Source organism: Chiloscyllium punctatum, chromosome 2, assembly GCF_047496795.1.
Source record: "Chiloscyllium punctatum isolate Juve2018m chromosome 2, sChiPun1.3, whole genome shotgun sequence".
Classification (NCBI taxonomy): Eukaryota; Metazoa; Chordata; class Chondrichthyes; order Orectolobiformes; family Hemiscylliidae; genus Chiloscyllium; species Chiloscyllium punctatum.
The window spans coordinates 77,369,747-77,395,519 of NC_092740.1; the positions used below are offsets into that span (position 1 = coordinate 77,369,747).

Here is a 25,773-nt window from a genome sequence, read left to right on the forward strand (position 1 = left end):
ACTGCTAAAATGTTTTGTGTAGTCCCTCAAAGCCTTTCTGCTCTAGTGTAAAATGATGTGAAAAAATTTCAGTTCTTGCTGAGTAAGTGTTGGATCTTAGCTACTAAATAAATTAATTATGGACCATAATAGCTTAACTTATATAATTTAGTCTGACATTTTAACACCAAAGGAAAAATAATTTTTGAAAGAAAATTATAGTCAGTGTTTTTTCAACTTGCATATCATGATGTTGCTGTGGCAACAAAAGGCGACTTCTTTTCCCCTCTGCAGCTATTGTTTTCACAGCAGGAACACACTGATCATATTTTTTTAAACCAATTTTGAATGGTCTGGAAATGTTAATTCAATGAGGAAGGCCGACATCTTCATTTTATGCATAAAAGGTGATCACCTACAAATTGGTTTCAACCTTTTTCTGGGCACAAGGTGGTTAGCAAGAGGCACGGTGGCTCAGTGGTTAGCACTGCTGCTTCACAGCACTAGGGTCACAGGTTCGATTCCAGCCTCAGGTATCTGTCTACGTTATCCCTGTGTCTGTGTGGGTTTCCTCCCACAATCCAAAGAAGTGCACATCAGGTGATTTGCCCATAAGTTAGGTGCATTAGTCAGAGGGAAATGGGTCTGGGTGGGTTACTCTTCAGAGGGTCAGTGTGGACTTGTTGGGCCGAAGGGCCTGTTTCCACACTGTCGGTAATCTAATCTAGAGGGGACGGAGGCCATGGCATGGCAGTGGTGCCAGGAAAAGCTTATCTGTTTCTTTTTGGTTCCATAGGAAAGGTCAGTGTAAAAACAAATCAGTGCATTCTTAACTGACCAAGCTTCCCCCACTATCCCCACTCAATCAACTGAGAAAGTGGATTCAAATTCTATCCCACTGTTTACTTAACATTTCTAAGAATAGTAACACATTGATTAAATGTTATAGCTTTATTGCATTATAGAGCCAATAAATCTCTAAGGATTTACTGCATTATAACAAAACTTAGTCTCACACTATTGATGTTGTGCTCATTAGAACTGACTGTTGAAAATAACTTAATTTGCAACTGGAAAACCCCTGTGACTTTGCAGTAAGATTTCGGACAGATATTTTGTAAGTTACACTGACAAGCGTGATTTTGCTGAAGCATATCTTCAAATTAAAAGAATGAGGGGACAAATTTCAAGCAAATGAACAGACGGAGTTGCCTTAATAGTTTCATGCCCATAGTTAAAGGAGTGTGGCTGTCCCAGCTATTTCAAATTTATTTGTGTATATCTATAGGTCATAGGTTCACGTTCTACATCAGAGACTTGAGCAATAATGCAGGCTGACTCTCAGTGCCCTGCTGAGGATGCATTGCCATTTTCAGCCAAAACATTAAATCACTAAAGCATTTGCATGCTTGGATGGATATTCAAATCCCACGGCATGAAGAGTTTTTCCCATGTACGTTGTTCAAATTGCACTGCTGAAGTATGTTGCCTGCTGATAATGTAACTGATACATGTGGAATCTTGCAGTGAGCAAATTGCTGTCAGATAGTCATCATAGAAGAGGTCTATGCTGTCATTTCCCATTCTTTGCCTGAATGCCAGCTGGTAAGATATGTTGACTTTCTTTTTGTTCATAATCTTTGTTCTTCCTGTTCTTCATGCTCTTCCATCTCCAGGTCTTATCCTCAAGTAGCTCAACTAGATCAATATATGAATTCCTGCCAAGTATCATCAGTCACAACTACAGAGACATTTGTCTCCAAGTAGCTAACAATTGACCTAGTGGTTTGGGCAGAAGGGAGGAGGAATAAAAGATTCACGCATTGGAAAAAGCATCAGTGGGATATCTGGCACAAGCCTGTGTGGTGATGTGTAACCTGTCACACATCAACAGTACATTCAATGGATGATAAGTCTTTCTGTTCATGTATTGTATACACCATGGGTTTATTATTCAAGGGTGTGTGCATGCAGTCGATGATGTTCTGCAACTGGAGGCAGCATGCAATTTGGGTAAAGCCTAGATATCTACCTCTCTGCATTGTAATCTCTCCAGAGAAAGAGAATAAGGTGTTTAACTTTAGCAAAGAATGCATTTGTCATATGCATAACACAGATATGGGCAGATGGTCAACCAATGTACTAATGTCATTTATTGCAACCTAAACTAGCAGTGAGACATGAAATTTCTGGCCCACAATTACCTTACATCCTTGTCATGGACCTGAAGGAATCTGGTTCTGGCTACAGTTGATGCTTCAACAGACATGTAAGTTTATGAAAATCCAGAATTTCTAGAAACATTGCCCTGCACTGAACTGAAGATAAGAAGTTATCAATCTGGATAGGATTCCTGTGAGTTTCCCTCCGACTGCTTTTTGCCTCCAAAGCTGCAAATTGTTGAGATTTTACCTGCTACAGGACTTCCTTCTCCTGCTCCGACCAAATTCGAAACATCAACTCAATGTTTACCAGAAGGTCCATCTCACAGTTCCACTGTGCAATTAGGCAGGTAACGTATGAAAAAGTTCAGTGTCACTAATGGCCAATTATAACAGCAAAAGCAGCATGCTGTGAGCAGTTAATTATCCATTTAAATAAGGCAGAAAATGACTCCCTTCTGACTGTTCCTGACCATTACTTCTGAGTCTGTTGTAGAACAGGCAAATAGCCTGAAATATTCAAAGAGCATTTGAATCCCCAATTACACATTTGAAATCGATGGCTGCCAACTTAAGGTGAGGCAGTGGTGTCATGGTAATGTCAATTCATGTGGAATGCAGTCTCCTATATTAAAGTTCTCATGATGTAAGTTTAAAACCCACCATGGCAAATGGTGAACTTTGATTTCAATAAAAATCAGGAATTAAAAAGTTTTCTTAATAGCAACTTTGGGCTGAATCTTAGGTTTTCTTGGCTAAGTACAAGTTAGGGGGAGAAAGTAAGGACTGCAGGTACTGGAGACCAGGGTTGAAAAATGTAGTGCTGGAAAAACACAGCAGGCCAGGCAGCATCCAAGGAGCAGGAGAATCGACGTTTCAGGCATTGACCCTTCTTCAGATTCCTGAAGAACGGCATATGCCCGAAACGTCGTTGCTCCTGCTCCTCGGATGCTGCCTGGCCTGCTGTGTTTTTCCAGCACCACATTTTTCAAGTAAGTACAAGTTACATTGAGTTTTTTGAGGGATTCTCACCACAAGATCCAACACAATTGTTCACCATAACTTACCAAATGTATCACATTTACCACCCTGCCCAATTATATTTCTCAAGTCCAATCCTAGTCCCATCATACCATGTGCCATTCCCAGAAAAAACTCACCATTCGTCCAATATCTACCAAAAGCCTGGTATCCTTTACAGCTCCACCATCTTTACAATGCTGCTGTGGGCCTGCACAGGTATGAGCAATCCTGTATTCCCCCTCACCAGCAATGCAATATAGCACAGCTGCCATGAAGCTATGCTGCTCATGGAACATAACTGGCATGGTTGACACTCCCTCGCACATAAAACCCTACTCCATCACCCTAGCGACTGTTAACCATTGCACCACAAAGGTTAGCTCTCCTTAGCTGCATCATGTCATAACATCCTCTTAAGTCATTGTTACTCTCTCCCAGTTCTCACTGGACACTCCCATCTTGTCGTTGTCCGTTAGGAGAAACAGCACATACAGGAAAAACATGCAAACATGAGCTTGTAATGGCAGCCACAAAACTGAACACAAACAAAACAAGTTAAGGCTGCAGTCCACCCCACAATGCAAATGAAAACCTGGAATCATGATCACTGACTATTCTACGGACAGTGGTGGTCTCCTGCATTCAGCTCTCCTCTAATAGAGCTGGTTATCAACCAGGTCCTGTCTAGATTGCAGCACTTGATGTAGCTAAGTTTTGTCATCTGTAACAGAGCTTCCTCTAGCTCAATATCTTCAGCCTTCTCAGGTGGCTGCTCCTGTTCCCCTTGTTCCCCAGCTGCTATTACAATGCCTCATTGTCTGCTCCAGTTGTCCAGATGCAGCACACTGTATCTCAGCTGTAGCAGCCTCCCCCCTCAACCCCAAACTCCCTATAGACCACTCCAAACTACAGGACCATGTCTCCAAGAGTTGTATTGTCTGTTCCACCATGGCTGTGTTCTACAGCATATGCACCAACTTCAGGAGGTGCCATGCCAGCTGAGTGACCATCACATTACATCGAAAATGGAGTGCCTGCTATGCTCAGAGCTCATTCCCATCTCAGATCCACAACAATTGTTCAGTTTATTTGAGTAGGTTACCTACAGTAACCGAGGCAGGAATTGAACCCAGGTCCCTGGCACTGTGAGGCAACAGTGATAGCCACCGTGCCGTCCATAAATTCATACAATCCATCATCATACTTACATGAAATGGGCGGCACGGTGGCTCAGTGGTTAGCACAGCTACAGCACCAAGGATCTGGGTTCGATTCCACCCTCAGGCGACTGTCTGTGTGGAGTTTGCACTCTTTCCCCATGTCTGCATGGGTTTACTCCAGGTGCTCCGGTCTCCCCCCATAGTCCAAACATGTTCAGGTTAGGACGATTGGCCATACTAAATTGCCGATAATGTCCAGGGATGTGTAGGCTGGTTGGATTAGCCATGGGGAATGCAGGTTACAGGGATAGAGTTGGAGGGTGAATCTTAGTGAGATGCTCTTCGCAGGGTTGGTGTGGACTCAGTGGGCTGAATGGCCTTCTTCCACACTGTATGGATTCTATGATTCTATGAAATATGATGTTTCCCTCATCCCACAGAAATCTGAAAGTTCCATAGGTGATAGGCAGCTTTGGCCAGCATTAACCTCCTTTAAAGTCATTGCTACCAACTTCTGCCATCACTGAGATAGCAATGCCAGGCTGTCAAGCACTAACAGCATGTCACAATCAACCTTGATCAAGATTTGATGCCTAAGTATGTTCCCTCTGCAGGTATTGCATGTGGGCAAAGATTTGATCACAAATGAAACTGGAGTTTGAAAATGCCTGATTCACGTATTTGCCACTGCAATATCCTAGCATCCAGCAAATATGGATGCTGCACCTTTGCTTATCAAACCACCTAACCTGACCATTGTCCTGGCCATTTTTGAGTTGCATTTCACATCTAGAGAAACACCACGTGATGGCAGGGAATGCAGCTCACTGTGGACACTGCCTCTTTTACCTTGCTGTTTCCAGACAGCCCAAACTATCCATTTAATTGCCAACTCACTGCTGCCTGGTGAGAAACCCACCTCACTGCTTAACAAGTTCCTCCTAATATCAAAATAAGTCTCACTGGACTTTTCAACAGATTCTGTCACACATCTCACCATAGCCTACATCACTCAGACCCCCGTAAGATTCCGCCGCATATAACCATTGTCAATTGTTGTAAGATTTTGTTCACTAATGTTTTTTTAAGGAAGTAAGTCTACCATCCTCATTAGGTGGGGCCCATATGTGACTCCAGACCTAACTGTCCTCTAGGCAATGAGGATAGCAAATGCTGCTGCAGTCTTTGACAGGCCCATCCTATGAATGAAATCAAATTCTGGCTGTCCTCCTGGATGCCTGAAAGTAAGAGAAATAGACCATTCAGTTGCTCCTGTCTATCCTGCCACTCAATGAGTTCACGATAAATTAGTTGCCTGAAGTCATCCAGCCTCTGTGGCTTCATTTCTGTGTACCATTGGTGAGCCAAAATCTATCAATCTCAGCTTTAAACTGATTAATTGAAGTAGCATGATTACTTTTATGTGAGAGAGAGAGTTCCTCATTTAAACCATCCTTTACTTTTCACTTCACTCCCGATAGATTGGCTCTGATTGAAGGTTATGCCTCTTTGTCCCAGACGCAACAGCAGAATACAATAATTTTCTTTGAATATTTCCAAAATCTTTAAAAACTGTAACCAAACGCTCTTTTAATTTTCTATATTCCACAAATATAAACTTTAGTGAACTCTCCTCATAATCTAACCCTTTATTTCTCATAATACACAGGTGAATTTGCACAACGCCTCTTCAGAAACCAATATATTCTTCCCAAAATGTGCAACTCAAAAATGTATCCTATACTCCAGATGTGGCCTTTGTAACACTGCAATAAAACTTTCTCCCCTTTATAATCTAGCCTGCATTCCCCTGCCTATTAATTTAGTTACTCCCTTATAATGGGTTCATTATGCATGACCCATTATTTACAAATCCCTCTTTGCTCTCTTAATCAGCTCAAATTTCTCTAAGTGTTCAATCACTTTGTTGTTAATTATAGTTTCCAACAACATTTCTACAACAAATGTTAAGAAATTACCAGTGAAGCAAGAAGGCAACAGTTGTGGTACTCATGTGACTTTATGCCCCCTTCCCTGCCTTCCCATTGGTTCACAGTGGGTGAAGGGAAGTGTGGGTAAAAATCTGGCCTCTAAAGTTCATGTACCACAGCTGCTACCTGACTTGCTCACTTTTTTGAGCATTTTCTGATATTTTTAGTGTAATTTTCTGCTCTTAACTATTTCTTCACTTATTTCTTGTAACCTATTAGATGCTAGTTAGTTTTTTGTGCCATTATCTTTTTATAATTTTGTTTGCTTGCAGGTTTTGCTAACTTTAGCAAATCCAGTCCTTGATTCGTTATTAGTTTCATGAGCATGCAAGTTTATTATCCCCAATTTCTATCCTCAACATTGATATAAATTATTTATTCAGCAAATGTTTATTTTCACTTACATTCTCAAAAGGTCTGCATTAACTTTTATTACTCTTCTCATTGTACATGTAGAAGGTTTTGTGTTAATGGTGATGTTCTTTCAATCTAAATAAGTACATTGGCAGAGAAAGCATGGGGAGTAGGGGAGGAAGAACTAAAAAATGCTGTGTACTACACTGGAAGGCAGGAGAGGTTAACTGATAAGAAGGAATGAAGCTCTAAGACAAAACATCTGAGTCATAATGGTATTAGTCAGCACATTGTTGAATCTCAAAAGTTGTAAAGTGCATTTTTAAAAGCTAATGTGCTGACTGTCAAGAATCTGACAAACTTTAAGTCCTTTCTCATCCTTCAGTTCTAATCGTAGATTCTCTGTTGAATGCAATACCTCCAAAAGTATCATTTATTCAGAGAATTTGGAGAGTTCTGCTGCACTGAAGTAAATAGTTCCTCAGGAAAACCTAATCCATTAAAAACAACGGAGCATTTGCCAAACTAATTTGACTTCTGAGTAAATGTATGTATAAACAACTGGGATCAAGTCAATCTCTTGAAGAATATAACGGATTTCGGGGTATTCTGAAGAGGCAAGTCAGGAGAGTAAAAAGTGAATGTGAGATAGCCTTGACAGATAAGGGTAAGGATAATCCAAAGAGATTCTAGATATACATTAAGAACAAAATAGCAACTTGGGAGAGAATGTGGCCCCTTGAAGATCAACAAGGTTTCCTATGTGTAGAACGACAGGAGACGGAAGAGATATTAAATGAATATTGTGTGTCAGTTTTTACTGTGGAGAAAAAAATGGAGGCTACCGAACATGGCAAAATAAATATTGATGTCTTCAAATCAATCCACAATACAGAAGAAGTGCTGGAGGTCTTAAAAAAACAGAAAGTGGTTAAATCTCCAGGACCTGATCAAGTGTATCCCAGGGCATTGTGGGAGACTAGGGAAGATATTGTGAGGCCCCAACAGAGATATTTGTATCATCTACAGCCACAGGATCAGATGCTGGAGGACTGGAGGATGGCTAATGTTGTCCTTTATTTAAGAAAGGCTGTAAGGGGATGCCTGGGAGCTCTCGACCTGTGAGTCTTAAATCAGTGGTAGGTATGTTGTTGGAGGGGATTCTAAGAGATAGGATTTATATGCATTTGAAGAGGCGAAAACTGATTAGGGATAATCAGCATGGCTTTGTATGTGGGAAATCGTATCTCACAAACTCGATTGAGTTTTTTGAGGATTAAACCAAAATGATTGATGAGGGCAGAAAGGTAGACATTGTCTACATGGACTTTAGTAAAGCTTTTGACAAGGTTCTGCATGGTAAACTAATTAGTAAAGTTAGAACACATGAAATTCTTGGTTTGCCAGTTGGATACAAGATTGGCTTGATGGTAGGACACAGAGGATGACAGTGAAGGGTTGTTTTTGGACTGGGGGCCTGTGACCAGTGGTGTTCCACAGGGATCAGTGCTGCATCCACTTTGTTTGTCATTTATATAGACAGTTTGTATGAGAATTCAGGAGGCATGGTTCGTAAGTTTGTGGATGACACTAAAATTGGTGGTATAGTTGATTGTGAAGAAGATTATCTATCCAATTTGCTGAGGAGTAGCATTGGGATTAATTTGGATAAATGTGAAGTATTGCATTTTGGTAACACAAACAAGAACAGGACTTATACAGTTAATGGTAAGGCCCTGGGTATTGTTGTTGATCAGAGATACCTTGTGATTCATGTACATAGTTCTTTGAAAGTTGTATCTCAGAGAAACATTATGATGAAGGAGGTGTTTAGTATGCTTGCCTTCATTGCTCAGACCATTGAGTACAGGGGTTGGGAAGTCATATTGATGTTGTACAGGACGTTGGTGAGGCCACTTTTACAGTGCTGTGTACTGTTTGCCCTACTATAGGAAGGACATAATTAAATTGGAGAGGGTTCAAAAAAGATTTAATAGGATGTTGCTCGCTCTGGCCGATTTGAGTTATAGCGAGAAGCTGGGACTTTTCTCATCAGAGTGTTGGAGGTTGAGGGGTGACCTTATAGAGGTTTATAAAATCATGAGGGGCTTAAATAAGATGAGTAGCAATGATATTTTCCCTGGGGTGGGCGATTTCAAGCTCAAGGGTAAATTTTTAAGGTGAGAGGAATAAGATTTAAAAGGGACCTGAGAGGCAACGTTTTCGCACAGAGTTTGTAGGTGGAATGAACTACCAGATGACGTGGTGGGTGCAGGTACAATTACAATATTTAAAAGACATTTAAGCAGGACCATGAATAGGAAAGGTTCAGAACGATATGAGTCAAGTGCAGGCAAGTGGGATTAGTTTAGTTTAAAAAACTTGGTCGGCATGGATGAGTTGGACTAAAGGGCATATTTCTGTGCCGTAGGACTCTATGACTCTAATTTGAGGTGAGTTTGACTCCTTTTGTTTTTCCCTCCATAGATGCTGCCAATCTTCTAGGTTATGCCAAAATTATGTGTGTGCACTTCAGATTTCCAGGATTTGCAGAATTTTGCTTTCACTGGAATGTTTATCTTCTAATCCTAACTAGCTTACTGTATTTTTTTCTGCAATGGCCAAGATGCCATATTCTGTTTAACCCTTTAATTTTGTCAATTTACTTTTTACAATCCAAAACTTATATACGGCCATTATTTGGGCAAGAAATGTTAACCTGTCTGTTTGTACTGATGTTGCCTTTCACAGACGATTTAACGTGAATCACTTTGTTTGTGTGGGATCTGTTGAAACTACTTCCATTATTTGAGCTTTAAAAACAGAAAAGGTGGGATGATGAGCAATTCAAGCAGCATCTTTAAAGGGAGAAACATAATTCATAGGTGAATGTTATGTGTGCTTTGGGACCCTGACATATCAAGCGCACACTTGCACTGGCAGCCTTGTAATTGGCTACCTGTCAGCCTGTACTGTGCAGCTAAGCTGTGGGCAGGCTTCTGACACTGCCAATCCAATGAGAGGACTGCTACCTCTGAAACGTCAACACCTCCACCAGAAAACATGGGTGCTGTTGAGGCAGACCAGAAATATCACCAGGTATTTCACTGGTAGAATTATGGAGAGCAAGGGTGAGAAGGCACACACATAATTTTGGCATAACCTAGAAGATTGGCAGCATCTATGGAGGGAGAAACAAAAGGAGTCATACTTGCCTCAAATTCACTGGTAGAATTATGGAGAGCAAGGGTGAGAAGGCCTCCGGGGTTGGAGGGGAAACCCTTTAGTTCCAAAGTGGTTCTGCAGGTAAGCTACATCCAAGAAGTCGGCAGCTCGGCAGTGCAGCATTCACTGCACTGTTGTCAATAGGACAGGTCATGAGGGCGGTGCCAATTTGGAAGGTTGGATCTGGGATAAGGTGGGGGGAGGGAAATGAGGAAACTGGTGAAATCCACATTTATCCCTTGTGGTTGGAGGGTCTCAAGGTGAAAGATGAGGCGTTCTTCCTCCAGGCGTCGGGTCGCTAGAGATTGTCAAGTATTTGCGGCATTCTATGTTTTTTTTCTTCAAATTGGCAGAGTAAGGTTCTGAGCGACATTGGTTATTGTGAGCCTTGTGAGAATCAGATGAGAAATCTGGCGCGGCCTACCTTAATGTTAGGAGCATTTTGCTGCATCTTTTGTGCTTTTGACAAGCAGCCTGGTGAATATTTCTTTCGGTAGCAAGCAAGTTACCAATTAAGGGGGATTTGTGCATGTCAAAATGGCCCAAACCTGGCTTCCCAAATGGACCAAGTAAGTTGGTTGAGAAAATCCAACTTGGAAATCAGAGCAAATACCCGGTGAATTGAGTTCACTGCTTGCTTCAAAGGACTTCCATGATGGACATCAGGCATCAACATTTCAGCACATGCACCTTGGGAAACCACCACGCACAGCCCATGTCCACAGACATTAGCATTAAATATGTGTGAGGCTCTAGGAACTCTCACAGAACATCTCTGATCCACTTGCAGGACACTTTCACATTGCAACTCAGGCTGAACCAGCAACTATGATTGTAATGTTGCACAAGGATACTGTTCATGAACAGGTACCTTGAGTCTACCTGGATGCTCACAGTGTGCCTGGTTTGAGTTGCCTTACCTTTTTGTGCTTTGTACTGTCAGTCAGAGATACCAATCCCATGTAGTGTGTGCTGTTTTGTGCAGACACAAAGCTGGTAGATTGTTATAGCTGTCAGCACACACAGTTGTGGGGACCTGATGTAGTAAGTCATGGGCAGTGACTGACACCAGTCCATGGACTTGGATATGGATAGTCAGCCAGCAATTCAGGGCAGGCAGAGTCAGGATGCTCTCCACAATAAGTGCTAAGGAGCTGAGTGCAGGAAGCCTACTACCTGTCTTAAATTTTATTTTCCTCTGGGAGTTAGAGGCAGATACTCAGTGAGATGAAAGTGAGTGGCACATCTGCTATGTTTGGTATACAAGGTGAGGTATTCTGAACAAGGGACCAGGACATGCTGGTTAGTGGTGCCGTGGGATCACAATAAGTGAGTGAAAGGAGATGTTGCAGTCAATAGTCAAATGGTAGATCCTTGATGGGAGGGCATCTGTTTGCCGAGAGAGTGTGAGGTATTGCAAAGAGTTAGTGGCACTACAATGGTGGCGTGCAAAATGCCATTGACCCTCTTCCTACTGATCTGTCCATACTTCTGAGGGGGAGGGGTTTCTGGCTGTGAACACAGCACCACTAACCAGAATGTCCTAGTCCCTTGTTCAGAAGACCTCATCTGTATGCCAAACATAGCAGATGTGCCACTCACTTTCATCTCACTGAGTAGCTGCCTTTCTCTAATTCTCAGAGGAAAATAAGATATAAGACAGGTTGTAGGCTTCTTGCACTCAGCTCCTTAGCACTTATTGTGGAGAGCATCCTGACTTTGTGTGGCAATGTTAAATCAAACTTACATCATCTAGTGTTGTGGACTCTGCTGCCAGCCCTGGAGGTAAGAGATGTTACGCCTGTGCACCTCCAGGTCCTTGCCTGCAAAGCAAACCACCAATATCCCCCTGTCTGCCAATTCTGGTGCAAATATCAGGGACTATGCACGGCAGCCCTGGACTAACAGACATGTTTAATTGCACAACAGGCTTTTAATGGTGGTGCTGGCACAAGGGATGCCACTGAGTTTTGGGATGTCCAATAAATGGTGACTGGTTCTGGGACCAGCACATGGGAAGATGGAGCTGGAATCAGATGTGAAGGATGGTATAGGGACAGGCTTGGTAGTTAATCAGGTAAGTTGCCAAGATATGGCAAGAAAATTCTCCAGGCTTCATTGCAGAAATCCCTTTGGAAAGTACAATTTTTAGCCACCCATTCAGTTCTTTCAGCTCGGACCATAATTCTAGCCTTGTTCACGTATGGCCTAATATAGTGTCTGATGCTCAGGCAGATCGACTAGATCCAGAGTCTCACTGTTTGATGTTATGAAGGTGTAGAAGCGTACTATACCTTTAAAAGAGTTGAAAAACTAACAAGGACTGACAAAGCACAGAATGTCCTGAACAAAGTAAGAATATAACACTTGGGAAACAAATAAATGTGTTGCCATGAAACAAAAACAAATTCAAATTCAGCCAATCATTTTAAATTATGCCCCAAGATACCAAAATCCAATCAAATTTGAATTTAGTATTTTGATAATATTAAAACCAATGAAACGATCCCATGTTTTGGGGTATAAAACTGGACATTTGAATAGTTAAAAGAAGAACTGTCAAGGACATCCACAAATATAGGCTGCCAGTTGAAGAGCTATCTGAAAGCGACCTGCTTATAAGAAGTTTGCACAGCAGTACATTGAAACTGACCTAGAGAAAGTCTAAAGAGGAAAATCGACAAAGCTGACTGGTTTTTGAAAAGTGATTTTTTTTTGTAAATCTTAATTAGGATTCTTTTATCGGACCAGTACTATAGAGTGGGAGGTAAAAGATAGGTTTAAGAGAAATGAGTTGTAAATATTTGTTGGTTTTAATATTCTCTGTTGGACTTAAAGAAATAAGGTTGTGAATGTTTACTTTAAATAGTGACCTCTGGGATAGTTCTTTGCCTCTCGAATTCTAACAGATTATGGTGTGAGGTGAACTTTTTTCTGTGTGGCTGGTTTAAATTAGCAGAGGAGTTTACCCTGTGCCATAACAGTGTGGGAGCTTTTATCCGTGATTTGAACAGGTTTAGACTGATCCAGTCTGAGAATTGGTCAGATTTGAATAGATTTGGTGTACGAAAAAGTCAAGTAGATTTAAACATTTGCAGGTTACTGTCCTAGATCTTTAAATAAAACGTAGGTGAGACAATTTGTTTAATTCTGGTGACTTGTGATGGGTTAAATTAAAAGTGAGAGTAATGGCTCTTAAAATTGCTAAAGACGCTCTGGGGTTTGAAGTTGATTCTTAAATTTTCCAAGAAAGTTTAGTAGGAAAGAAAAAGGCTCTAATTTTAGAATTACCAAAGAAGTTAGATTTAGGTTTAACCAAGGACAAAAGTAAAGCTGAAATTGTAAGGGAGTTACTCAAACAGGTAAGTGTTGTAGAGTTAGAAAAATTTAAATTACAATTGAGGAAAATGGAGTCAGAAGATAAAGGGAGAATGAAAGAGGAAGAAGAGAGAGGGGGAGAGAGAGAAAAAAAGAGAGAGAATGTTCTTAGCTGAGCGATAGAGAAAAGAAAGGGGGAGGAGAAGAGAGAGAGGAAAGAGAGAAACAGTTCTTAGCTGAGCAAAAAGGGAGAGAATTTGGACTTGAGAAGTTGCGATTTAGTCATCAAAGTCAAGTTAATAGGATGGAGATTAAAAGAGAAGGTGGTAACATTAATATTTCTTTCAAATAGTTGAGTGCCTCCTGGCATTGTCCTGTAGTAACATATGTAAATATGTCAAAAGTCTGCCACGTTTTGATGAGATAGATGTTGAAGCCTTCTTTATTTCATTTGAAAAATTGACTAGGCAGATGGGGTGGTCCGAGGATTTTTGGGTAATGCTAGTTCAGACTAATCTGCTAGGCAGAGCTAGTGAGGTATTTGCTGCAATATCAGATGAGAGATCAAGAGATTATGAAGAGGTCAAACACAGTATTTTAAGAGCTCATGAATTGGTACCAGAAGCATATAGACAGCAGTTCAGAAACATAAGGAAGGAATTAGGTCAGACTTAAGTGGAGTTCAAAAGAATTAAACATAGTCATTTGATAGATTGGTGAGGACTTTCAAGATAGATAGGACCTATGAGGCACTAAGAGAGATTATTCTGCTGGAAGAATTTAAAAAACTCACTTCCAGAGTTGGCAAGAGTTCACATGGAGGAACAGAATGTTCAGCAAGTGAGAAGAGCAGCAGATTTAGTGGTTGAATACATGTTTGTAGAGTTTCTGTCCAGAATTTCATATTGTTTGGGATAGAAGTTGGGAGAAGGGGAGATCCTACATGACAAAAGAAAGAATATAGAGCACTGGTAAGACTTTACCACAGGATAAAAAGAAGCCTAAGCGGGTGGAAAGGAGGTGAAAGGTCTCAGGTGTTTCCGTTGTGGTAAAGTGGGACACGTAAAGTCACAGTGCTGGTTGTTAAAGAAAGGCACTGTGGGAAAAGTTGTCAAAGAAGCTAAGCCAATGGCACTAGTGAAAGTAGTAAAATATACCCCAAGAACAGCCAAAAAGCTGCAGGAAGTGCATAGCCGAGGCAGAGGCTGGGTATGGAGTTAGTACCTGATCTCGCTAAAGAATTCTCCTTTGTGGGTAAAGGTTACTTAGAAAGAACAGAGGAGAAGGACAAGCCAGTTACCTCATCAAGGTGGACTTACTGTGTGGTTACTGGCAGGTACCTTTATCAGAGACAATGAAAGAAATTTATGTGTTTGTAACTCCAAATGGGCGATATCAATTTAAAGTGACGCCCTTTGGAATGAAGAACGCACCCGGCACATTCCAAAGACTCATGAACAGAGTTGTGGCTGAGTTAACAAACTGTGCAGTCCATTTAGACCATGTAGTGATCTTTAGTAAGCCCTGGAAAGATCACATGTTAGAGTTGGCAGAGCTCTTTGAATGACTACAAGAAGCAAAACTGGTTGTAAATTTAAACAAAACTGAATTCGCAAAAGCTGATGAGGCATTCTTGGGACATAGCATCAGTCATGGAAGGTTGAACCCCATGGAACACAAAGGTGAAGGCTATTGAGAAATTTCCACGACCAACCTTCAAGAAAGAGGTGCTTTGATTCTTGGGACTCAGCTGAATCTATTGGAACTTTGTTCCAAACTTCAGCAGTGTAGTGGCACCATTAACCGATTTGATGAAGAAGAACACAAAGTTTTGCTGGACAGGACAATGCCAGGAGGCATTCGACTATTTGAAAGAAGTATTAATTGCTGTACCAGTTTTAGCTACACCAAACTTTTCGAAACTTCTCAAAGTTGCCATTGATGCTAGTGACTTTGGAGTTGGAGCTGTACTGTCACAGGAAGATGATGATGGGATTGAACTGTCAATTGGCTTGTTTTCAAAGAAACTCAACAACCATCAGAGGAAATATTTCATGTTAAAAAAAGGAACTATTGAGTTTGGTACTGGCCTTACAACATTTTAATGTGTATGTAACAAAAAATGTGTCGGAGACAGTTGTGTACATGGATCATAATCCTCTTACATTCTTGAAATGCTTAAAAGACAAGAATATGAGACTATTTCAGTGGAGTCTTATATTACAGACTTTTAATATACGTATCGTACATGTTGTGGGTTGTAAGCATGTAATTGCAGGTGCGTTATTGCGGATTTAGCTGATAAAGTATAGATAAGATTGGTAACTATTCAATATTATATAAATATATGTGGGAAGAGGTTAATATGAAGTTAAATTAAAGTTGTATGTATGACATGATAATGTCGTTAAGGAATATAGAAAAATAAATCAAGCCATCTTTTCACTAGGATGGTTCATTTCTTCTTAACGGGGGAGGTGTTATGAAAGTGTAGAGGTATCCTTTAAGAGAGTTGAAAAACTAGCAAGGACTGACAAAGCACAGAGAGTCCTGAACAAAGTAAGAATATAACACTTGGGAAACAAATAACGACAGATGAGTTGCCATGAAACAAAAACAAATTCAAATTTGGCCAATCAGTTTAAATTATGTCACAAGATACCAAAATTCAATCAAATTTGAATTTAGTATTTTGATCATATTAAAACCAATAAAATGATTTGACGTTTTGGGGCATAAAACTGGATATTTTGAAGAGTTAGAGGAAGAACCCAAGGACATGCACAAATATATACTGCTAGTTTAAGAGATCTCTGAAAGATACCTGTCTATAACAAACTTGCGAGCAGAACATTGAAACTGACCTCGAGAAAATCTAAGGAGGAAACTTAACAGAGCTGACTAGTTTTTGAAAAGTGATTTTTGTTTTAATCTTATTTGGGACTTTTTACCAGACCAGTATTGTAGAGTGGGAGATAAAGATGGGTTTAAGAGAAAGGAGTTGGAAACACTTGCTGATTTTAATATTCTCTGTTGGACTTAAAGAATAATATTGTTAATGTTTACTTTAAATAGTGACCTCTGGGATAGTTCTTTGCCTCTCGAATTTTAACAGATTATAACGTGAGTTGAACCTTTATCTGTGTGACTGGTTTAAATTATTAGAGAGGTTTACTCAATGTCATAACACTGGTGCAGACAGTGAGACTCCGAACCCAAAGCCCAAGATCCTCATGCTGTTTCTCAGCTTCCAGCATCCAGGTTATTTTGGCACGTTGCAAACAACATCCAGATTCTCAGCAGCTACTTCTTTTCGGATTATAGTATTAGGCCATCAGATCCAGGGGGCTTGTCAGCCTTAAGTCCCAATTGTATTCCCATTAGCTTTTCTCTACTGAAATGCCTCATGATTTTCTGCTAACTGTGAGATGTGTTTTGAGTCTTTTACTCCTGTAAAAATGAATACAAAACACTTATTCAAGCCTCTGTCATTTCTTCATTTCCCACTTAAATTTACCTTCACAATTTAACGGACAATATTCACTTCAGCTACATTTAGTACTATTATTATTCTTATAGAACCCCTGACTATTTAAATTTAGATTTTGTCACAAGTATGTAAAAATACTGCAAAATGTGTTTTTTAACATGCAAAATGCAAAGTATCATCATGCTGTGGCATCAGCTTGGAACACTGAATATAATGAAAGATTTTACTGCAATAATAGTTCATCTTTCCCTCTTCTTCTTGTTACCCTCCTCTACTCCTCTGCTCACTTCGTACTTATTGCTAGTTTACTTTCATACACCAAATTTTCTGTCTTCATAATTTTTAAATTATCCTTTGCTAGATTTGAACATATTCTTAATATTCAATCTTACCACTATTGTTCACTGCATTGAGTAACTTTTCTTTAAATTTAATATCACCAGCAGCATCCTTAGTTAGCCATGGATGATGCATCCTCATGGTAGAGTCTTGCTTCCTCAGTGGAATATATTTTTGTTGAGAGTTATGAAATTGCTTCTCAAATGTCTGCCACTGCTTGTCTATCATCTTCCCTTTTAGCCTATTTGCCCAGTCTGCTTTAACTAATTCTGAGTTCATGTCCTTTTAAATGGCTTTATTTAATACAATAGTTATGGACCCACAGTTTTCACGCTCAGTATGAAATTCCATGACCCTTTACTATGAAATCTATCCTAAATAATTACATATTACCAGGTCTGAAATAACCTCTCCCCCTTGGTGGCTTCTCGAGTAAGTATTTTCCTAAAAAAACATTGTTTCACATGTACACTATGAACTGATTCTCCTGGCTATTTTGCCAATTTGATTTGTCTGATTAATGTGAAGATTAAAGTTGCCCATAATTGTTGCAGCATCTCTCTTGCAATTACTGAATTTATGGACTAACTCTGCAATGGTGAGGTTAGGCTTCCAGGCTGCGTAACATTATCCATGAGAGATTTGAAATTTCTGAGTTAACTACTACATGTGCATGGGTTAGGGGATTCTCTGCATCCCAAATCCCTTAGCAATGAAAGTCTGAATGTTAGTTGCTATTTCCATCAGAAGACCTGTGTCCCAGTAGTTATTCCATAGTATAAGATGAACAGAAATTCTTCATTATAAAATACTTTTTCTGAGAGATGCAAACTGTGCAAGATAGGAAATGGAATTGCCAAAATTCAAGTTCAGATTAACCTTGGACTGAATACTTACACACTTATTGGGTAAGAAAGTTTCTAATTCTTTAATTTTTAAAAAAACAATTTAGCTAGCAACTACAGAAACAGCAGATTTCACTTTAATGTTAATGACAAACTAATTTAGCTTAAATTTGTTTGTCACTAGCGTTAAAGTGAAATCTGCCATTTAGTTCTGTAGTTGCTAGCTTTCAGTGGGCTTCTTTTCAAGTGTTAAATTGAAAGAGCAGCCTAACTAAGAGTCTGCTGAAAGTGGATCTTCTTTAATTGACTCAGAGAAATAATTTGTGCTGGGAGCGTAGAAAAATAGCCAATTTAGTGCAGCTTATCAATTATGTGTAATTTACACATGTTGTGTCTCTTCAGCCATTCAGGTTTAGTTCCTTTTGGCTAAACAAAGCAGCTGATTAGGTGACTATTTTTATTCGATAATGTCAAAGTAAGATTTTTAATTTTTGTTTAAATCTCTTTAATTTCTTTCTTAAGCATAATGTTTTGGATATAATGGTGATGGTGGTGGTTAAAAGTGTGAAGTGTGCAGACTTTGCATGTGTAAAGAGTGAGGATGCAAGAGTGATTAATGATTTAAATAAAAGATGACAGTATGAGTGGTGTGTTTAAGCTGCAACATGATGGAGTTGCTCAATACCAAAGCAATCCAGAGTAAACTGATCTGTGTAAAGAATTTGCAGCTGAAGCAACTTTGGATCCAAATTGAGAAACTGGAGTGTGAGCTGCAAATATTGCACGACATCAAGGAGAGAAGAAGTTGCCCAGACAGTTCTGTTCAGGAGGCATTCACATCCTTAGATTATGTCATTGCCCTTGATCAAAGATCAAGTTTCAGGAAGGTGCCACTGCAGATGAGTGAGGTCATGGAACACAAGACTCTTGAGGAGCCTCATTCCTTACAATTGTCCAACTGTTCTGAAGTTCTTGCAATTTGTTTGGATGAGAAGTAGGACTGCAGGGAAGATTAACAAACTGACCCTGTTGGTGGTGAGGAGGAAAGAAGTAAGGGACAGTATCATTGAAAGCATAGATACTGTTCTCTACAGCTGTGAACATCAGTCCCAAATGCTGTGTGGCCTGCCTTGTGCCTCACTGAGAAGTAACTTGACGGTGGGGAGGGATGCAATTATTGTCATATACATTGGTACCAACAACATTGATAGGACGAGAAAAGAGGTTCTGGTGAAAAATTAATAGGTTAGGAAGTAAATTAAAAAACAAGACCTGCAAGGTAATAAGCTTCAGCTTACCACTAAGACACAAGGAAACAAATATCAGGTACAAGTCAATAACTTAGATGTATGGCTCAAAGATTGGTATGAGGGAGTTGATTTCATTTCATGGGGGACTGGTATCAGTATTGGGACAAGTGTTATAGTGTTATAGTGAATCAAACCAGGGCTGTGGAGAGGAGGAGTGTTCAGGACAGGGGAAATATAGGGTTCCAAAACCAAAAGGATATGGCAGGGCGGCAATTTAGATAACAATAACATGAGTGTGATAGGAAGGGGCAAAGTGTACAAGTTTATAAAAAAAAGCAGCAGGTTGTGTCAAAGGGGAAAACAATGGTTAAAAAAGGTAAAATTATTTAACTGGAGAGAGACTACAGAAAGATCCAATACAAAGGGATTTGGGAGTCCTTGTGCATGAATCACAACAAGCTAACATCCATGTTCAGCAGGGAATAAGGAAGGTAAATGGAATATTGGTCTTTACACCAAAATGATTGGAGTACAAAAGAAGCAAGTCCTGCTTTAACAAGGCATTAGTCAGACCACTAATTTAGAGATGCTGGTGTTGGAGTGGGATGGACAGAGATAAAAATCACACAACACCAGGTTTTAATCGAACAGGTTTATTTGGAAGCACTAGCTTTCAGAGTGCTGCTCCTTCATCAGATGGTTTGGTTTCCTTACCTAAGGAGTGATTTCTGATATTGGAGACAATCCAGCAAAGCATAACTTAGTTGATTTTATATAAGGAAGGGTTTTCTTAAGAGGAGAGGTTGAGTAGGATGGGTCTCTACTCTTTGGAGGTGACCCTATTAAAACATTAGAAGATTCTTAAGGGACTTATCAGTGTAGGTGTGGAGAGGTTGTTATCCCTAGTAGGGAGGCTAGAACCAGCGGACAGAATATCAGAGTAAGTGATCACCAATTTGAGACAGAGATGTGAAGGAATTTCTTCTCTTAAAGGGGAATCTGTGGAATTCTTTACTCCTGATGAGTGTTGTGTTGGGTAGTAAGGTATTATCAAGCCTGAGACAGACAGATTTTAATCGGGAAGGGAATGGGTGAAAGGCAGGAAAGTGGAGTTGAAGATTATCAGAGCAGCTATGATCTCAGACTTGATGGGCTGAATGGCCTACTTCTGCTCCCATGTCTTACTTCTGACTCCTACTTCTATTATGATACAAGCAGTATTGCCTGCTCTTTTAAGCAGGGAAGCAAGCAGAATTATAGAGTTTATCCTTTCAGCTAAACTTTTTTTTCTTGAAAGACAAATGTTTGATGCTGACTCCACACTCTGATTTAAAAAAGAAATCAGACTCAGAGATAATATCCGTCATCTTGATAAATATAAAAATGTTGCCAAAAATTGACTTTTTCTAAATGTTATTGGTGGCAAAGTTGTACACAAAATTGAGAAGTGAATTCATAAGAATTTTTGTTCAGTTAAAACAAATCTTGTCACTCTTTTAATGCAGTAAGTAATTCACCACCATAGCAGAATTTCACCTTATTTCTTTTCTCCCTGCAGCTCCTTAAGACTGGAAGGTAAAATTCACATTTTGAAGATACATCAGCTATTTTTGGATTGGTCAGTGCTGCACTGTGACTTCAGCAAATAAGGCTCCTGACCGACAAGTCAAACAAAGGAGTTGACCCTATGGATTCACAGCATCATTAACGTCAGTGAGATCTGGACCGGATATTTTTCAGCAGTCTCTATTCAGACAGAAGTTCAACCTGAGCAATTGTTCCAGTCCACAGTTCAGTTTGCTTCCAAATCACAGTGAAAACCTGAAGTAAATTTCTGACTTTTGTTTTCTCCCTGTTTTTCTTCACTCATTAAATATTTATGTGAAGCCATGCTTAAGAAGATCAGCCTTCATACAATCAGTTGCAAATGCTCTAATCTTGCAATTTGTTATAAAACTAATCCAGCGTTCTCAATCACTCCATAAAAAAAGAAGTAAAACAAAATCATTAACATGCTTGAGAAACTAAATGAAATCCTACAAGGGGAAGTTGATAAATTTCTTGTGCCACGTGAAACCAAGGATATGTTTACATGGCAGTGAAATTAATTCTACATGTTGAGAACCATTGAGAAGTGACAGAAGCTTTTTACTGTTCACAGCAACAAGTAACATCTCCTGTCTTGTGCTCATTCTTTAAGCCATAGCAAATGAAAGCATCAAATGCTGATGGTGATTGTGGCATTCCCTCCTTTGTCATCATTTCAGGTGATAATTCCAGGACATAAAGCTATTGCCGATGTTCAAAAACTGCATCTCAATGCTCTTCTAATATTTGCACTGTCACTTTCATTCAGGGTAATGATGTGTGGAGTTACTTGCACAGATGGCCTCTTGAGATCTGCAACAAAAATGCAGAATCTTGCTGGGCTTTACCAACTAAAGAATATGATTTGCACTTCTCGTCAATTCCCATGGGTGGAATCTATATAAAAAATTAAATTGTCCTTCATCTCCTTTCCAATCTTATAAAATGAAATGAAGCCTCAAAGCTGCACAGTGGACAATAGAACAAATGTTATCTCCCTCCCCCATATTATATATCAGATTTTATATAGTACGTGAAACATTGGACAATAAAGGAGAACAATTCATGCAGGACTTGACAGACATTGACTATACTGTGGATTTAAAAACAATGCATCAATTTGTCACAATATTATGAAATGCATTTGTTATTTTAAATGGGATCTGCAGGCTTTATAAGTGTAATGGAACTTGGATTCAGAAAGAATGCACAGCTATTGACACGTAAAGCACTTTAGTTACATTTTTAAGTTTTGTATTTTTATAAGTCACCATTATTAACCCTGGTTTGGCTGTCATTTGAAGACTTCAACATTACTCATCATGCTTATGTTTGTATATTCTTATTTGCAAGCAGATAAAAGTTTTGTTTTACTTTTAAATAACTAAAACCTAAGAAAGTAATGTATAGATTTTAAATAGAAGGCTTCAAGATATATTTCTTCTACTAATGAAAAATGCACACAATGTATTTTGTAATTTTAGAGTTTTAAAATTGAAAGAGGTTATTTTATTATTAAAGACCTGGTATACGATATTAGTTAGAAAGCAAGTAACAGAAAGAAAACTTTTCATGTTCTTTCCTAAATCAGAACAGCTTGTCATAAAAAAAGCAACAGGAAAAAAAGAAAAATACAATCCTTCATGTAAATGTTCAGATTTACAATTCTCTCTAGGTTTCAGCATATACATTTTCCTGTGTTAATCAAGGAATAATCCAACATTAAACAGTTTTCAATAAACTGGTCTAAAGTGAATGTTTGCGAACTTACTCCTTTCAGAGGTATGAAATATTTTACACATTAAATGAGATTTTTTATGCACTTTGATTCAAGATTTGAAATACTTCAGTGTTTGCTATTACAGAATCACTACACCGTTAAATCAAATTGCATGACAGGATTTTAAAAAAAGGTTTAACCTGATGGCACTTATTTTATAAACATAACAGTGGGAATCTTGCATCTTTCATCTTTTGGAGTTGTAGAGTCACAGAGGGCTAAAGCACAGAAAAAGGATTTTCATTCCCTTGAGTCTGTGCCAGTTAAAAACAACCACCTAACTATTCTAATCCTATTTTGACCACTTGGTCCATAGCTTTGTATGCCTTGGTATCACAAATATAAATCTAAATACTTCTTGAATGTTATGAGGGTTTCTGTCTCTACCATCCTTACGAGCTGGGAGTTCTGGATTCCCACCATCCTCTGGGAGAAAGATTTTTTTTCCTCAGAGTCCCTCTAAACCATCTGACTCTTAACTTAAATCTATGCCCCAGGTCACTGAACCTTCATCCCAGGGGAACAATTCCTTCCTATCAATCCTGTCTGGACCTCATACTATTTTATACATGGCAACCATGTCTCCATTCTGTCTGCTCTGCTCCAATTGAAATGACATGGTATATTTAATCTTTCTTCATAGCTAAGGCTTTTCTGTCCAGGCAACATCCTGGTAAATCTCCTCTACACCAATGCAGTCACATCCCTCCTATAATGTGGATTCCAGAACACACACAATATCCTTGCTATGGCCTAATCAACATTTTCTACAATTTCAGCACCACCTCCCTGCTCTTAAAGCCTATGACCATTATTTTACTTTTACCCATTATTGCACCAGGCCATTTTCTCAGGTATGTTTGTCAGCTGCCTAAAAACCGATATTAGGTTCCATCCATATGAGAACAAAGGGCCTAACATCTGTTTTAGATCCTTAGATAGAGTGGAGAGGAAAAAAGAATCAAATCTGTGCCATTCTGAACTCTTAAGGTCATCACAACAAATGAACTAATCACCTCCAAAAAAGTAGTACTTTGCACAATTCCACAGTAGTTGTCAGTGCAGGCAATTCCTCCACTTCTTCCTGCCCCACCAAACTCCTATTGCCACTATCTCCACCATCTGGACATAACTCAAAGATGCTATTGGTGACGTAAGCAACTCAAAATTCAACTATGTTAAAGCGATGACCTGTTTATGAAGGTTTGAAAAGTGTTGACAATTCATTCAAGTAACGCATTGAATTCAAGACTAATTTTAAACCATCCACATGCCTCCCAGAATGTTGCCATTGGTAAATTGCCCCAAAATAGACCATAGCCAATTTCTAGGGGAAAATCTGATAGAGGTCTTCCATCCATGGATAAGATTTCAACTGTTCATAATTTATATAAGAAAATTGTAAACCTGTTTATCAAGATTATATTGAATATTTTAACATTAAAAAATGCATGAATAGATTTTACCCCAGATAGAGCATTATTATTTTGTAAATATTTTAATTTGATTGAATCACTAAGAATTGAAAGTGCCCATTCATTTGGATAAAATTACATTGCTCAGTCCATGGCCGACAAAACTTTCCATGCATTATCACAATGGCAAAATCGGCTTCTATAGTTGGAATTAAATCATCAGAGCAGTTGGTTTTTATATTTTTTCTAACCTGCAAGAGTCAAACTTTTCTCAGTGTAATGTCTCTGGTAATCTGCTGATCGAGAAACGAACCCTCAGTGAGATGGATATATTAAGAACTGTAAAAGGAATTTTTTTCACTGGTTGAATCAGAAATAGTTCTTCTGAATATCTACATTTTAAAGATGTCAAAGACATTGTTTTGTAAAAGCTAAGTATTCAATTCTAACATTTAGTTAGAAACATGAACATTAGATGCTACAAGTAAATATTCAACACAGATAAAAATGTATAACTTCTACATTCACTTCTAGCATCAATCTATCCATGCTACAAACCATTGTTAGGTGAGGTGAGTGGACAGATGCATGGTAGATGCAGTTTAATGTGGATAAATGTATGGTTATCCACTTTTGTGGCAAGAACAGGAAGGCAGATTACTACCTAAATAGAGTCAAGTTAGGTAAAGGGGCAGTACAAAGAGATCTGGGTGTTCTTGTACACCAGTCAATGAAGGCAAGCATGCAGGTACAGCAGGTAGTGAAGAAAGCTATTGGCAAGCTGGCCTTCATAACAAGAGGGATTGAGTATAGAAGCAAAGAGATTCTTCTGCAGCTGTACAGGGCCCTGGTGAGAGCGCACCTGGAGTATTGTGTGCAGTTCTGGTCTCCAAATTTGAGGAAAGACATTCTGGCTATTGAGGGAGTGCAGCGTAGGTTCACGAGGTCAATTCCTGGAATGGCGGGACTATCTTATGTTGTGACTGGGCTGGGCTTTAGAAGACAGAGAGGGGATCTGATTGAGACTTATATTATTAAAGGATTGGACACTCTGGAGGCAGGAAACATGTTTCCGCTGATGGGTGAGTCCCAAACCAGAGGACACAGCTTAAAAATAAGGGGTAGGCCATTTAGGACAAGGATGAGGAGAAACTTCTTCACCCAGAGAGTGGTGGGTGTGTGGAATGCTCTGCCCAAGAAGGCAGTGGAGGCCCAGTCTCTGGATTCGTTTAAGAAAGAGTTGGATAGAGCTCTCAAATTTAGTGGAATCAAGGGTTATGGAGCTAAGGCAGGAACAGGATACTGATTGAGAATGATCAGCCACGATCACAATGAATGGTGGTGCAGGCTCGAAGGGCAGAATGGCCAACTCCTGCACCTATTGTCTATTGTCTCTTAATGTCAATGACTTATAGAATGCACTTTTTATAATTATGAACAAAAGGCTAAAACTGAGTAATGATGCATGTAGATTTACGCAGTAGGGTGGTGTCAGAGCACAGGGGAATTGCAAATATTAAATGCCTATTCAGGAAAATTGTGTAAGGATAAAGCTGGTAAGTATAGGCCAGTCATTTTAATTTTTGTGTTCAGAAAGCTTTTCAAAATGATAATCCAAAATGAAATTATCATCACTCAGAAAAATATCAATTGATTTGATAAATCCAGCTTAGATTTATTAAAGACAAATAATGTTTTACTAACTTGGTTGAGTTTGGTGTTGAGAAACCAAATTTGGTTAATAAAAGTAATGTAGGTTGTGTTGTTTATATGCACTTCCAATAGGCACTCCGTAATTACTGAATCTCACCTCATTAATGTTCAATTTTCTATTCTCCTAAGCTTTAGAGAGCAT

General features: G+C 39.2%; 1 protein-coding gene across 4 annotated transcripts in view; it reads left to right on the forward strand.

The window, feature by feature from the left end:
• Positions 1-22,460, forward strand: part of prr16 (proline rich 16) — a 236,849-nt gene extending 214,389 nt beyond the window's left edge. For 3 of the 4 annotated variants that reach the window (XM_072584318.1, XM_072584315.1, XM_072584312.1), the window contains one exon: positions 20,695-22,460. The gene's annotated coding sequence lies outside the window, so the exon portion shown is untranslated. Of the gene's footprint in view, positions 1-1,506; positions 1,704-20,694 lie in introns of those variants that run through there. The other variant, XM_072584325.1, reaches the window with a different exon arrangement.
• The last annotated feature ends 3,313 nt before the right edge of the window (positions 22,461-25,773 follow it).